Source organism: Dipodomys spectabilis, unplaced genomic scaffold (genome assembly GCF_019054845.1).
Source record: "Dipodomys spectabilis isolate Male_0828 unplaced genomic scaffold, ASM1905484v1 ptg000139l, whole genome shotgun sequence".
Lineage (NCBI taxonomy): Eukaryota > Metazoa > Chordata > Mammalia > Rodentia > Heteromyidae > Dipodomys > Dipodomys spectabilis.
The window spans coordinates 1,300,570-1,313,932 of NW_024870816.1; positions in this window are offsets into that span (position 1 = coordinate 1,300,570).

Sequence of the window (13,363 nt, forward strand, 5' to 3'; positions counted from 1 at the left end):
AAATTACAAATAAAAACAATAAATAAAAAGGACAGTGGAAGAAGAGAGACTGAAATCTGAGGATCAGAGTTCAAAGCTAACACAAGCAAGAAAATCCATGAGACTTTGTGTGTGTGCATCTCTGTGCCATCCTGCAGCTTGTGTGTGCCATCCTTGAACTTGTGCTGGTTTGTTCAAGGATAGAGCTCTACCACTCCCAGCTATTCAGTGGTTAATTGGAGGTCATAGTCTCATGGACTTTCCTTCCCAAGCTAGCTTGATTTATGCTAGGCTTTGTCTCAGACTCTTATCTCCAATTAATTGTCAAAATAAAAGAAAAAAAAACTGGGAATTGAGTTATGGCTCAAGTGGCAGAATTGGGCAATCAGTTTCTGGGACAGCAACCAGGCACTGAGTTCAAGCCCCAGGACAATCACAGAAGAATTAAAGGAGGGTAGAAGTGCAGAAGGAAGATCCAATGACAGAGTTCAATGACAGATCCAATGACATTGGTAGCTCACTGATGTTCTATCAGCTACTCAGGAGGATGAAAGCTTAGGATCACAGTTGAAGGCTAGCCCAGGTAGGAGAATCCCTGAGACTCTTATGTCTCACTTGTCACCAAAAATATGCCACTAGTTGTGCTTTAACACATGTGGTAGAGTGCTAGTCTTAAACAGAAAGCTCTGGGACAGCACACAGACCCTGGTGCTGATGTCCTAGCATAGACACTTACAAAGAAAAGAAAAAAAAAACACAAATTATAAAAGATGGGAGAATGAGAAAATTATAGTTTCAAAATGAGTCGAGTTATTGGTTTATGTGTGTATTCCTAGCTACTCAGAAAGATGAAATATGAGGATCACCGTTAAAAGCCAGCCTGGGAAGGAAAGTGATTGAAATTCTTTTCTCCAACTACCCAGTAAAAGCTGGAAATGAAGGTTGACAGTAGTTGTAAAGTACTGAAATTTCATGAAAAAAACTGGGAAACAGTTCCCTGGTCCATAATTCAGCCCAAATTCGACCAAAAACAAAACTGAAAGAAGAGGAGAAATGACCATTTGAGATTTGAAAATAAGCCTGGGGCTGGTGGTTCTTGCTTATTATTTTAGCTATTCATGGAGCTGAAGTCTGAAGATACATTTTAAGACCAGTCCAAACAGGAAAGTCCATGGGGCTTTTTTATTGTGTGCCTAGGGCTTGAATTTGAGTATTTAGTTGATGCAAATAGTCTCATGGACTTTCCTGTCCAGGATAGCTTCAACTTCAATCCTCAGATTTCTGCCTCTTGTGTTTTGCTGGGCTTTACATAAGACTCTTATCTCCAATTAACCACCAAAAGGAAGAAAAATAAAACCTGGTGATTGAGCTGTGGCTTCAATGGCAGAAATGAGAAAATAATTTCTGGGACAGCACCCAGATCTTGATATTAACTTCAGGACCAACATACACAAAAACAATAAAATAAATAAATACAGAGAAGTTAGGAGAATAAATGACCAATTCCAGAGCTTAAAATGAGCCAAGCATAGGTGGCACACATCTGTGATGGTAGCCACTCGGGAGGCTCAAATCTGAGGATCACAGTTGAAAGCCAGCCCCAGTAGGAGAATTCATTGACTCAACTCTAAGTAGCTACTTAAAACAAAACAAAAACTAATAGCCACAAGTTATGCTGTGGTTCATGTCTTAGTGTGCTAGTCTTGAATAAAAACTTCTGGGACTGCAACTGGGCTGATTTTTAGACCCAGGACCAGCATACACAAGAAAATAAAAATACAAATAGAAAGGTGTAAGAATGGCTGGGAATGTGGCTTAGTGACAGAGTGCTTGCCTACCATGTTTTAATCCCTGGATTTGTATCCTCAGTACCTCATAAATAAAAAAGGCTGGAAGTAGCACAGTGGCTCAAGTAGTAGAGTTCTTACCTTGAGTAACAGAAGTTCAAGGACAGTGCCCAAGGCCTGAGTTCAAGCCCCAGGATTAGGAAAAAGAAAAAAAAACCATGTGAGAAAATCCAATTAAATTTTCAAAATGATCCATGCATGAATGTTTGCTCGATATGTGTAATCCTACTGACTCACAAGAATGAAATCTGAAGGTTGTTGTTCATAGCCAGCCTGGACAGGGAAGTGCATAAGTCTCCAACTAACCAGCAAAAAAACGCCAGAAATAAAGCTGTGGTTGTAGTTGTAAAGCACCAGCCTTGAAAGAATAACTTATTGAAACAGTGCCCTGGCTCAGAGATCCAGCCTCAGGATCACAATAAGAAAATTAAATGCTTGCAAGTAGAGAACCAAGGACTGTTGGCTCATGTCTGTAATTCTAGAAATGCAGGAGACTGAAATATAAGATCCTCTGTAAAGGCAAACCCAATCAAGAAATTCCAGGAGACTGTTTTGTGTGTGGTGGCCACACTGGGGATAGGTTTTTGTTGATTGAAGGGAGATAAGAGTTTCATGAACTTTCCTGCTCAGGCTGCTTTCAAACCATAATGGACAGATTTCAGCCTCCTGAATTAGGCCAGGCCTTGCATGAGTTCGAGCTCCAGCACCAACACACACAAAAGAAGTGAAATAAATGAAAAGAAGGGTAGAAGAAGAGAAGAAAGACCAAGTAACAGGTTTTGATGAGACAATCATTGGTGGCTCATGTCTGTAATTCTATATACTCAGGCTGACATATGAGGATACTCTTTAAAGCGCAGCTCAGGTATAGGTGTTCATAAGACGTGTGTGTGTGTGTGTGTGTGTGTGTGTGTGTGTGTGTGTGTTTGCCAGTCCTGGTGCTTGAACTTGCACTATTTTGCTCAATGGTCTACAACTCTCAGACTTCAGTGGTTAGTTGGAGAAAGGAGTGTCATGAACTCTCCTAAATTTTCAGCCTCCTGAAATTGGCCTAGATCTATATGATTCTTTTCTCTCCAATTAATCTCCCCTCAAAAGCCAAATGTTATGGTTGGTCCCATGTATGCCGTGAGACAACATCTGAGCTTCAATTTCTACTCCCAGGACAAGCAAAAATGGAAAAAGGAAAAGAAAAAAAAGGTGGAAGCAAGCACATATTAAAGTTTTAAAATGACCCAAATGTTGATGGCCATGTGTGTAATCCTTACTACACAAGAGGCTGACAACTGAGCATTGCAGAGTCAAGTGAGCTTAGGAAGGAACGTGCTTGACATTCTTATCTCTAGCCACATGGCAAAAAGCCTTGAGCTGTGGATGAGGTGGTAAAGCACCAGCCTTGAGTTTAAAAGCTAACATATAGGCCTTAGAGTCAGAGGTCAAGCCACAGGACCAATAAAATTTTCAAAGGAGAGAGGATGAAGAGAGGCTGAAATCTGAGAGCATGGGTCAAAGCTGGCCCATGCAAGAAAGTCCATGAAGCTTTCTCTGTATGTGCATTTGTGTGCTATCTTGTGGCTTGAACTTATGTTGTTTTGTTCAAGGACAGAGCTCTACCACTCTCAGGTTTTCATTGATTAATTGGAGCTAAGAGTCTCATGGGCTTTCCTGCCCTGGTTGGCTTTGAACCATGATCCTCAGAATTCAGCCCACTGATTCATGCTAGGCTTTGCATAAAACTCATCTCCTATTAACCTGGAGTTGAGCTGTGACCAAAGATGCAAACTGGGCAATCACTTTCTAGTACAGCACCCAGGGCTTTAGTTCAAGCACGAAGACAAAACAAGTATAGCCACAAGTTATACTTTGGCCCATGTGGTAAGCCACTAGTCTTGAAATAAATCTCTGGCATTGTATCAGGCCCTGATTTGTAGTCCCAGGACTAGAACATATACAACAATAAAAGCAAGGAAAATTTTAAAAATAAAAGTGAATAAAACATATTAATATTTTTAAAATGATCAATGGGTTTGTGGTTCATATGTATCATCAGAGCACCTCAGGAAGCTGAAATCTGAGGATCATGGTTTGAAGCCAGACTACCCAGAAAACTACATTTGAAACTTATGTCCAATAAACCAAAAAAATCTAGAAGTGGAGCTGTGGTTGAAGTTGTAAAACATCATCCTTGAGTCAAAAAGCTAAGAAACAGAAGGACACTGCTGGTTCTAGCCTGTAATCCTACTACACAGGAGGCTGAGATATGAAGATCATGGGTCAAAGCCAGCCTGGTCAGGAAAGTTCATGAGACTCTTATCTGCAATTAAACACCAGAAAACCTGAAGTGGCTCTGTGGGTGAACTGGTAGAGCATTTGCCTTAAGCTGAAGAGCACAAAGACAGCACCCAAGCTGAGAGTTCAACCTCTACCCCCTTCAAAATAACTAAGAAACAGCATTGTGGCCCAATGATCAAGTCTACTGGACAAAATTTAAAAAAGTATTGAGGTTGAAGGCAAGAAAGAGATGGTTAAAAATAGTAAAATAAGCCGCGTACCAGTGGCTCACGCCTGTAATCCTAGCTACTCAGGAGGTTGATATTTGAGGAACACAGTTCCAAGCCACCCGGGGCAGGAAAGTCCGTGAGACTCTTATCTCCAATAAACCACCAGAAAACTGGAAGTGGTTCTATGGCTCAAGCAGTAGAGTGCTTGCCTTGAGCTGAAGTGCACTGGGACAGCACCTAAGCCCAGAGTTTAAGCCCCATGAATGACCAAAAAAAATTAATATAAGTCAGCAGTTGGTTTCTCATGCCTGTTAATTCTAACTACCCAGGAGGCTGAAATCTAAGGGCTGCAGTTCAAAGCCAGCCCAAGCAAGAAAGTCCATGAGACCTGTTTGTGTAATTACCAGTATTAGGGCTTGAACTTGCCCTGTTTTACTCATGGCTAGAGTTCTACTACCCACCACTTTTTGGTGATTAATTGGAGATAAGAATCTCAGACTTTGCTGCTCAGACTGACTTCAAACCAAGATCCTCAGATTTCAGCCTCCTTAGTTGTGCTGGGCTTTGCATGAGACTTTTCAAAAGAATGAATCTGGAAGTTGATCTGTGGTTCAATTGGCAGAACTGAGAAAAATCTCTGAGAGAGTGGCCACTCCCTATATGCAGAAAAAAATGCTAAAAGCTTTCAAAAATAAATAAAAGTAGTTGTAATATAGGAAAAATAAACATGTTTAATATGATATAAAGAAAAATTATGTTTTTTTTTAATGTGGCAAATGAGAACATAGTACAAAGTTTCAAAATGACATACTGAGAGTAAGGGAAAAAGGAAAATTTTTAAAAATCATGTAAATATTAAATACAAGCTGACATGACCAAAATATAATGTGATCAAAAGCTTCTCTCTCTCTTATCTCTCACTTGTAATTGCCTGCAAATAATTGTCCCTCCAGTTTCAGCAGATACCACAGTGATTTAGACATGACCTCTCTATGAAGCCTTAACTGTGTAAGGATCTTCCTGCTTTAGCCTCTTGAGTTAATACTGCAAACATTGCTCTCATTTTAATATATGAGGTTTCCTTTAAAACTCAGAATTAATATTCAAATAATGGATTTTCTGTAATACATGACTAAACATCAGAGATCCACCAGAGATCCTCTAAGGAATACAATCAAAACAGTAGGAAAGCACCTACCACTCAAGGTAGGTAACAGAAGGAAGATTTAGCATTTTTTTTGGATGTGCTGGGGGTTGAAAGCAGGGCTTCATGCTTGCTAGGCAGGTATAAAATTCAGTGACATTAATTATATCCACACTGATTTGTAACCATTACCTCTATTTGTGAACTATCTTTTCGATACTGATGGAATCCACACAATCATTGAGTAATAATCACCCCAATGACCTGCCCCAGAAATTTTAATCTTCCAGTTTCTCTTATGAAATGGTTTAGTCAATATGTTTCACATAAATAGTAGATTATTTTTGGTGTCCATCCATGACAGACATATATTAAATTGCAGCTTTTCTGTGGATAAGTCATAATCCATTTATGCATACCTCATATTTTATAAACCTGTTCATCTGGTAGACACTCCAGGTATTTCCAACTTCTGACTATTGTAAATGTTGCTGTTATCATTGGCATATGAGCTATTAGTTTTTTCTTTTCAGTTCTTTTGGTTATGCAATGAGCAATGGGATTGCTGGGTAATGTGGTCGTGCTATGTTAGAAGAATGTGTCAAATTCTACCATAATTGTTATATCACTTTTCATTACCACAGAAATGTAAAAATGGTCAATAAAATACACAAGAGTATTTCAAATCTTCCACAGCTGTGCCCTAAAGGATCATTTTTCTTACTTTTTACTTTTTTTTATTTAGGTCATGCAGGCCTGGAACTGTGAAGCATTGTCTAGAGCTGAAGTGAGAACAATACCAAATGCCACTTACCTAGCCTCCAAAAAAATTTAATCTGGTAGTCATTTTTTTCTAGAGATAAATTTTAGTGCTTATTTGCATTTTTACTCTTTTAAAATAAGATTTTGAATTTTAAAATGACTTATATAAATGTAACACCTCTGTGTACCTTCTTTTTAATAAGAAGAAAAATTATATTTACAAAAAATATAAAAGGACAAAAAAACTTCCCAGCAGGAAAATACATTACAATCACAGTCTGATTCTGACCCAAGCAAAATAATACAATAAGAACTCATCTAAAGTAAAATGAAGTACAGGGGCTGGGGACAGGGGTCAAAGGGTAGAGCACTTGCTTGCCCAGCACCAGCCTCTGAATCAAAACCACAGTACTGCCAAGGGATAAAATAAAGTATTAAAACTTAAGGAAACATGCAAATAATAGTATGATGGATAACATAGATGTACACACCTGTAATCCCAACACTTGGGATACTAGGCAGGAGAATTATGAAGTTAAGATCAGACTTGGCTATATAATGAGACTGCAAAGAATAAAATAAATCAAACTATATTTTTAAAGACTAAGGTGTATTTCAAGTGTAATTCAAGTAGTTTTGAATGTGCAAGGAACTGATACAATGCACAAAAATTACATGCTTTGATAACTACAACGTTCAGTTACACTGCAGTATAAGGTGCCCCTTGGCTGGAATCTCTCCTGAGGAAACCTAAGGCAGTTGATGCATCTGTCTTCTTGGCTGGACTGAGGGTGTTGCTGGGCAAAATGTTTTGATCTCCATTCTTGAATCCCACTTACAACTCTTTTTTAGTAGACCACCTACAAATCTCTCCCATCTCAATAACAGGGTCTTCTGTGTTTCAAGTGAAGTTATCTTTGATATCTCTTAGGGCTCTCCTCCCCTTTGTCTGGAACTGCTCTGTTCCTAGGCCCACATTCAATAGCTTGTTCTGAAAAGAGTGGTAGCTATTTTGCTAGCCTCCTCTATCCACTGCCATTTCCTCCTCAAATTAGTCTTTGGTATCAGTATGAGTCTGCTCAGAGGGTAGAGCCCGTCTGGGCTGGCTTTGAACCATGATCCTCAGATCTCAGCCTCCTGAATAGCTAGGTGTGAGCTACTGGCACCCGGCCATCATTTCTTTTTTCCAGGAAAATTTAGGGGTATTGAATAGCACAGCAGTACATATATTCGATAGCAACTGCCCCAGGGTGAACCAGATGCTCAGACCAAACCGCTGACCTTGATATTGCCTTTGGTATCCAACAAGATGTTGTTGGACTTAAGGTCTTGGTGTGTGATTCTATTCTAGTGTGGGTAGTGAACAGCACTTATAATTTGTGTGAAGAGCTCTTGGTTTCATCCTCATATAGGTTGCAGAATTTTCAGATCCAACCCAGGTGGTATCCTTTACTGGCCAGTTCCATGATAAAATACACACACTCTTCCTTCTCCATCACCTGGTACAACCTCATGATGTGTTTGTGCCATACCATCTTAAAAATGTCCACCTCATTCTTTAACTGATGACTGGAGAACTCTCCTTTCAGGAGAGTTGGAACAAGATATAGGATAAGGTGGCATCAAGAATGGAGGCTATTGGTTAGTGTCTCCACAGAAGCAATTTATGAGATTCAGGAGTCTTCTATAAGGTCAGAGGACTTTGAGTACTGTCCTAGTGGTTTCAGGAATGGCATAATAGTGACCAGAGCAACCTCAAGCCCACATGGAGTCCTTAGCCACAGTCTTTGAAGCCTATGAGCTACAGTAGCAATGCTGGCAAGCTATGATTGGTCCACTTTTTCTCTGCCACTTCCATGTGTGTGAGGTGAGGATGGGCCAGCTTCACTTGTCCATTAGTACCATAGTCAATGAGCTCTTTCATCTGGTATTGTTTGATGATCTCCTCCTTCAAAGATCTGGAGGATGATTCTTTGTATTCTTCCATGCTTCTGCTATGGTGGCAGGCAGCAAGTCTACCTAAAATTAACTAAATAAAATAATGAAAAAACCCAGAAAAAGTAAAAATAAATACTAAAATCCAAAATACAACTCACCCCCCAGCCAAAAAAAATCATGAATTTAGCTTTGAGACAGTCCAGCAGGTCACCAATCAAGAGCTCCTAAAGGTGTTAACTGACATAGGTTGGAGTATAGTGGCTTCCTATATATCCTGCATGACCTCTCAAAATGGAGCTATCACAGCCCGGCATAGTGACATCATAGAGGAAATGGACCAATCAGAGTCTGGGCCAGTGAGGTCAGAGAAAAAGTGGACCAATCATAGCTTGCCAGCATTGCTACTGTAGCTCATAGGCTTCAAAGACTGTGGCTAAGGACTCCATGTGGGCTTGAGGTTGCTCTGGTCACTATTATGCCATTCCTGAAACCACTAGGACAGTACTCAAAGTCCTCTGACCTTATAGAAGACTCCTGAATCTCATAATTTGCTTCTGTGGAGACACTAACCAATAGCCTTCATTCTTGATGCCACCTTATCCTATATCTTGTTCCAACAATGAAATGGCAAAAAGGCCTCTGCCTTCTCAAGGACAGCTGTCCTACAACTTGCTCCTGAGGGGACAAGGTCCAGAATATCTGAGCCACAATCCTCACAATTCACCTTCCTGAGTAGTTAGGATTATATGCCTGAGCCATCGTTAGGTACTTAGCTCATCTCTCACATTTGGAGGAAGTATATATATTTGTTAGAAAGGTTGGTATTAGATACGTCCTTTAGCACCTTAAATTTGTTGCCCTTGCTGTCTAATAGTTAATCTAGTGTCTGATGAGAAATTTGTCATAATATCATTGAAGATCACTTGTGTGTGATGAGTTGTGTCTCTGTGCTTTGGGAGATTTTCTGTCTTTGACTGTTTAATTAGAATGTGTCTTAGTGTGGACCTGTATAATTATGTTAATTGACTTCTTTAAGCTGCTAGATTCCTGCATAGAAGGGTTCATGCTTTCAATCAAATTTGGGAAGGTTTTGGTCATTATTCCTTCAAATACTATGTATTTTTTTCTCCCTGTATGTTTTATATATATATATACACACACACACACACATTATACATACAATACATATTCACATTGCATATGTGAATACACATATATATGCCTACATATTTATATTATATATACATTTATATACATATTTTTTCACATGACATCCTCTTTTGTGATTGTTTATGGTAGGAAGTCTAGATTGATCCCAGCTACTCCATCAGAGTTAGAGTTAGAAGTTTTCCATTTTATTTCTTGGTGAAAATTTTCTCGGCAAGGATATTTAAACTGGTACAAATCAGAGCTAGCCTCTCTCTCTCTTTCTCTCTCTCTCTGATTTCCTGCCTGTCAGGTCTCTGAGCACAGGACCATGGCTTACCAAGTTCTTCTAGTGTGTGCTGTGATCTTCTAGTGTGTGCACTGTCATGTTGTGCTTCAAAGGCCACCACGCCTGCACCTGGAAGAGGAGCTGCTCCAAAGTCAGCCTACACAGGTGTGCCTGCCTCTTTCTTTATGTCAAAGCCCCCATAGCTACTGGGGTGGACTTAGTAGATGCCAATGTGCCAGGACTGCTGACTGCTGACTGTGGGCGACTCAAGCACAGCCTCTTTTTTACCCAAGTCAGAGGTCTGCATTGGATCCTGGGGGCATTGCCCTGTTGGTGACTGTGCTAGGAGCAAGGCTGTGCACTGCAGAAGCCTCACTGTGGCCTGACTTCTGGGGAACAACATATGTCAAAGGCTTCTCTGGGCTCTTTTCAGAATACATGGGCATGTTCAGGAAGCAGAAGCTGAGCTCAAGGGGCCCCTAAACACAGGGTGGGCAATGGACCTTGGAGGAACAGGGCTGTCCAGTTTGGCAGGGGGACAGGTGATGAGCCTGTATTAGTAGACTGCCAGCTTCCTAATGAAAAGTTAGACTTTCTTGCTACCCAGAAATATCCCCCTAAAACTGGATGCACCAGAGAGTCCCATGCTGGTGAGGGGCAAAATCCCAAAGACCAAAGTAGACAGACCAGGAGTACTTGGCGCTCTTGGTGGGCAATTCAATGCTGGCACTGGCAGGAGGAGCTGCAGGTTCCCTAACACTGCATGTCCAGGGAAGCCAGAGCTCAAGCAGACACCAGGATTGGCTAGCTGTAGACTAGACATGCTGGAAGGTGAAACCTTGCTGGATAGCTTTGCAGAGTCTGCAACTTGAGGCACCTGAAGGCACAAGAAGCTGCCTAGCATCTACTCAGACAAAGAACTTGGGGACAGCAGCTTTCCCAACTTGGAAATGAGTGTTCAGCTCACTAGAGGATGCTGTGGTCAATTTGGGTCTGGGAGGAATGGCAGGCCTGCTGCTGGAGGGAGCAGATGCCCCTTCCAAGGCTTCTGGGGAAAGGGGAGCTCCTCAAAATGGGCTCATGGGAAGGCTGGTGTGTCTTTCCCAAAGAGAACACCTCCAGCTTGTTTGGCTGTTTGCTTGGGTAGGGAGTCGGCCCTCGGGGACAGTGATATTAGGAGACAGTGTTTGTGAGATTATCCCCAAATGAAACAAACCCCTGAGGGAACAAAAGAGTAAGGATTGCTGAACTGCCCACAGAAGGTGGAGTTGAGGTCATGGCTGCTTCTGTCTTGAAGGACCCTGAGGTTTTGTCACCAGAGGACAAATGAGTGGACACTGGTATGGAGCCTGATAATTTTAGAAAAATTATCAGAGAGCTCTACTTGGCTTGCATGTCATTCAGCAGGACTAATACTAGGTGGGGATTTTGGGCTGTGGTCAGGAGCTCTAAAGGGAGTGTCTCTGCATGATAGGCTTGACTATCTCACTGGAACATCTTGAGGCTGTTTACAGAAACTGCCCCAAATAAACACCAGGTAGCTGCTAACGACCACCTTTTCACACTGCCCTAAGCAAACATCCTGCAGCTGCTAAGGCCAATGAAAAAACTTCCTTATTCTAAGCATATAAATACCCTTGTGTGAAAAATAAAAATTTGCAGCTTGATCAGAATCCTTGTCTTGCTGTCATTCTTCGTGTCTCTTGTCCCTTCATTCCTTCTCGCCTAGATTCATTGCCCTCGTTGAAGTCCTGTGGGTCGGGACAGGCTGTAAAGCTGGGTATTACAGCTTGATCTTTTTGAAGGGCTGAGGACACCTTCTGGCAGCAGTTAGAACTTTATGAGGTCTGAGAACATTATGTGATTAGGTGTGGTCCTCTGAGCTTCATCCTTGGGCTGTTATAGGGCTGAGCCCTCCCTCCCTGCTGTCCTGGTGCTCTCAGGATGTGGGCTGGTGTCTGGCGGGTAGAAAAGGGCAGTGTGTTTACCCCCTGACACTCACTGTGAAGAACTATAGTTGGCAGGGAGGATTGTGCCATTGGGAGGTCTGTGTGTTCTTTGAGTAAGGGAATCTACACACCTCAGAGCACATCTTGCCTTTCTCTCTGGACATTTGTTTTTTTTTTTGGAATAGTAGTCTCTGAAAGAACTAAGAGTTCTAAGGCTCCAGAGGCTTTCTTGATTTCCAGACATGTCCGGGGCTTGTCTTTTTCATCTTACACAGCTCTAACTTCCTCCCTTAGTCATGGTCTACTGAGCCCTTTGGCTCTGGCATAAATGAGAAAAGACAGGCAGGGCTGTCTTGTTGCTAAGGAAAAACAGACAGGGCTGTCTTGTTACATAGTTTCATTTTATTCTCCAATGTTGGTAAATAAAGCCATCAGATTGGACTTCAGGAGCTGCCCAAGATCTTTGCTCCATCCCTTTTCCCTGCTCTTACCATACTGCCTTTCCATTTAAATTTATTTTCATTTTCAATTTTTGTATTGGTGATTGAATCTAGGGCTTCAATAAGCCGAGCATAGTGATGTGAACCTATAAGCTTAGCTTTTGGGGATGCTGAGACTGCAAAAGTTGTGTTTTCAGGTCAACCCAGGCAGAATTCTGTGAGACCTCATCTGAACAGAAAAAGCTGTGCACAGGGGTGTTCACCTCTCATCCCAGCAGTGATGGGAGAGGAAAGTGGGAGGACTGAAATCCAGTTGCACACCTGAGCAGGTAATGAGATCCTGTCTCAAAAACAGCAAAAATTACACAACTGTGGCTCAATACTACAGTGTGTATCTGGAAAACATGAGGCCCTGAGTTCAAACCTCAGTACCATAAAAGGAAGAGAACCAGTTATGTTTGAAAAGCTTATTAAAAGTAGTCTTTTTAAAAAAATGTATTTTGGTATTTGGGTTTGAACTCTGGGCATTAACATTTTACCTTACTGAAAATTTTCACATAAGACTGAACTTTGTTTTTTGGGGATACAGTTGACCCAATGTAACAATAAGATGTACAAAACACTAAGTTGAAAATGAACTTCACAACTTTGGTGGGGGTGGGATGGGAAGGGTATTTTGTGGAGGTGGGAGGGAAGGTATGGTAGGGAGAAAACAAAGGAGGAGGTAACAATGATCAACAGGAAATATACTCAGTACCTTGCTCATGTAACTGTAACCCCTCTGTCCAGCATTTTTACAATAAAAATGTACAAAAAGAGACTAATCTTATACTACTGAGCCACAGCTCACTTCTAGCTTTTCGTGTGTGTGTGTGTGTGTGTGTGTGTGTGTGTGTGTGTGTGTGTGTGTCTGAATGTCTGTGTCTGTGTGTCTATGTGTCTGTGTGTCTGTGTGCCAGTACTAGGCTTGAACTCTAGGACTGGGCACTGTCCTTGAGTGCTTTTGTTCAAGGGTAGTACTGTACCACTTGGCCCACAACTCTCCTACTGGCTTTTTGTGGTGAATGTGATAAAAAGTTTTGTGGACTGTTCTTGCCCCAGCAAGCTTTGAACGGAGATCTTCTGCTCTCAAACTCCTGAATGGCTAGGGTTATGGGTGTGAATCAGCAGTATATGGGAGGAGAAGTGTTCTTAAGCAGAAATAATGTGGATATGCTGGCCTTCTGCAATTTGGTGGCATGCTTTTATTCTTGGAAAGGAATTCCTTTACTGGGAGGCCAGAGGTTACCCTGGAAGCTAGGAAGGCAGAGGAAATGCAATCTCCTATCTCCAGAGGGACCTTTGGTATGATGGTTGTAAGACCATCAT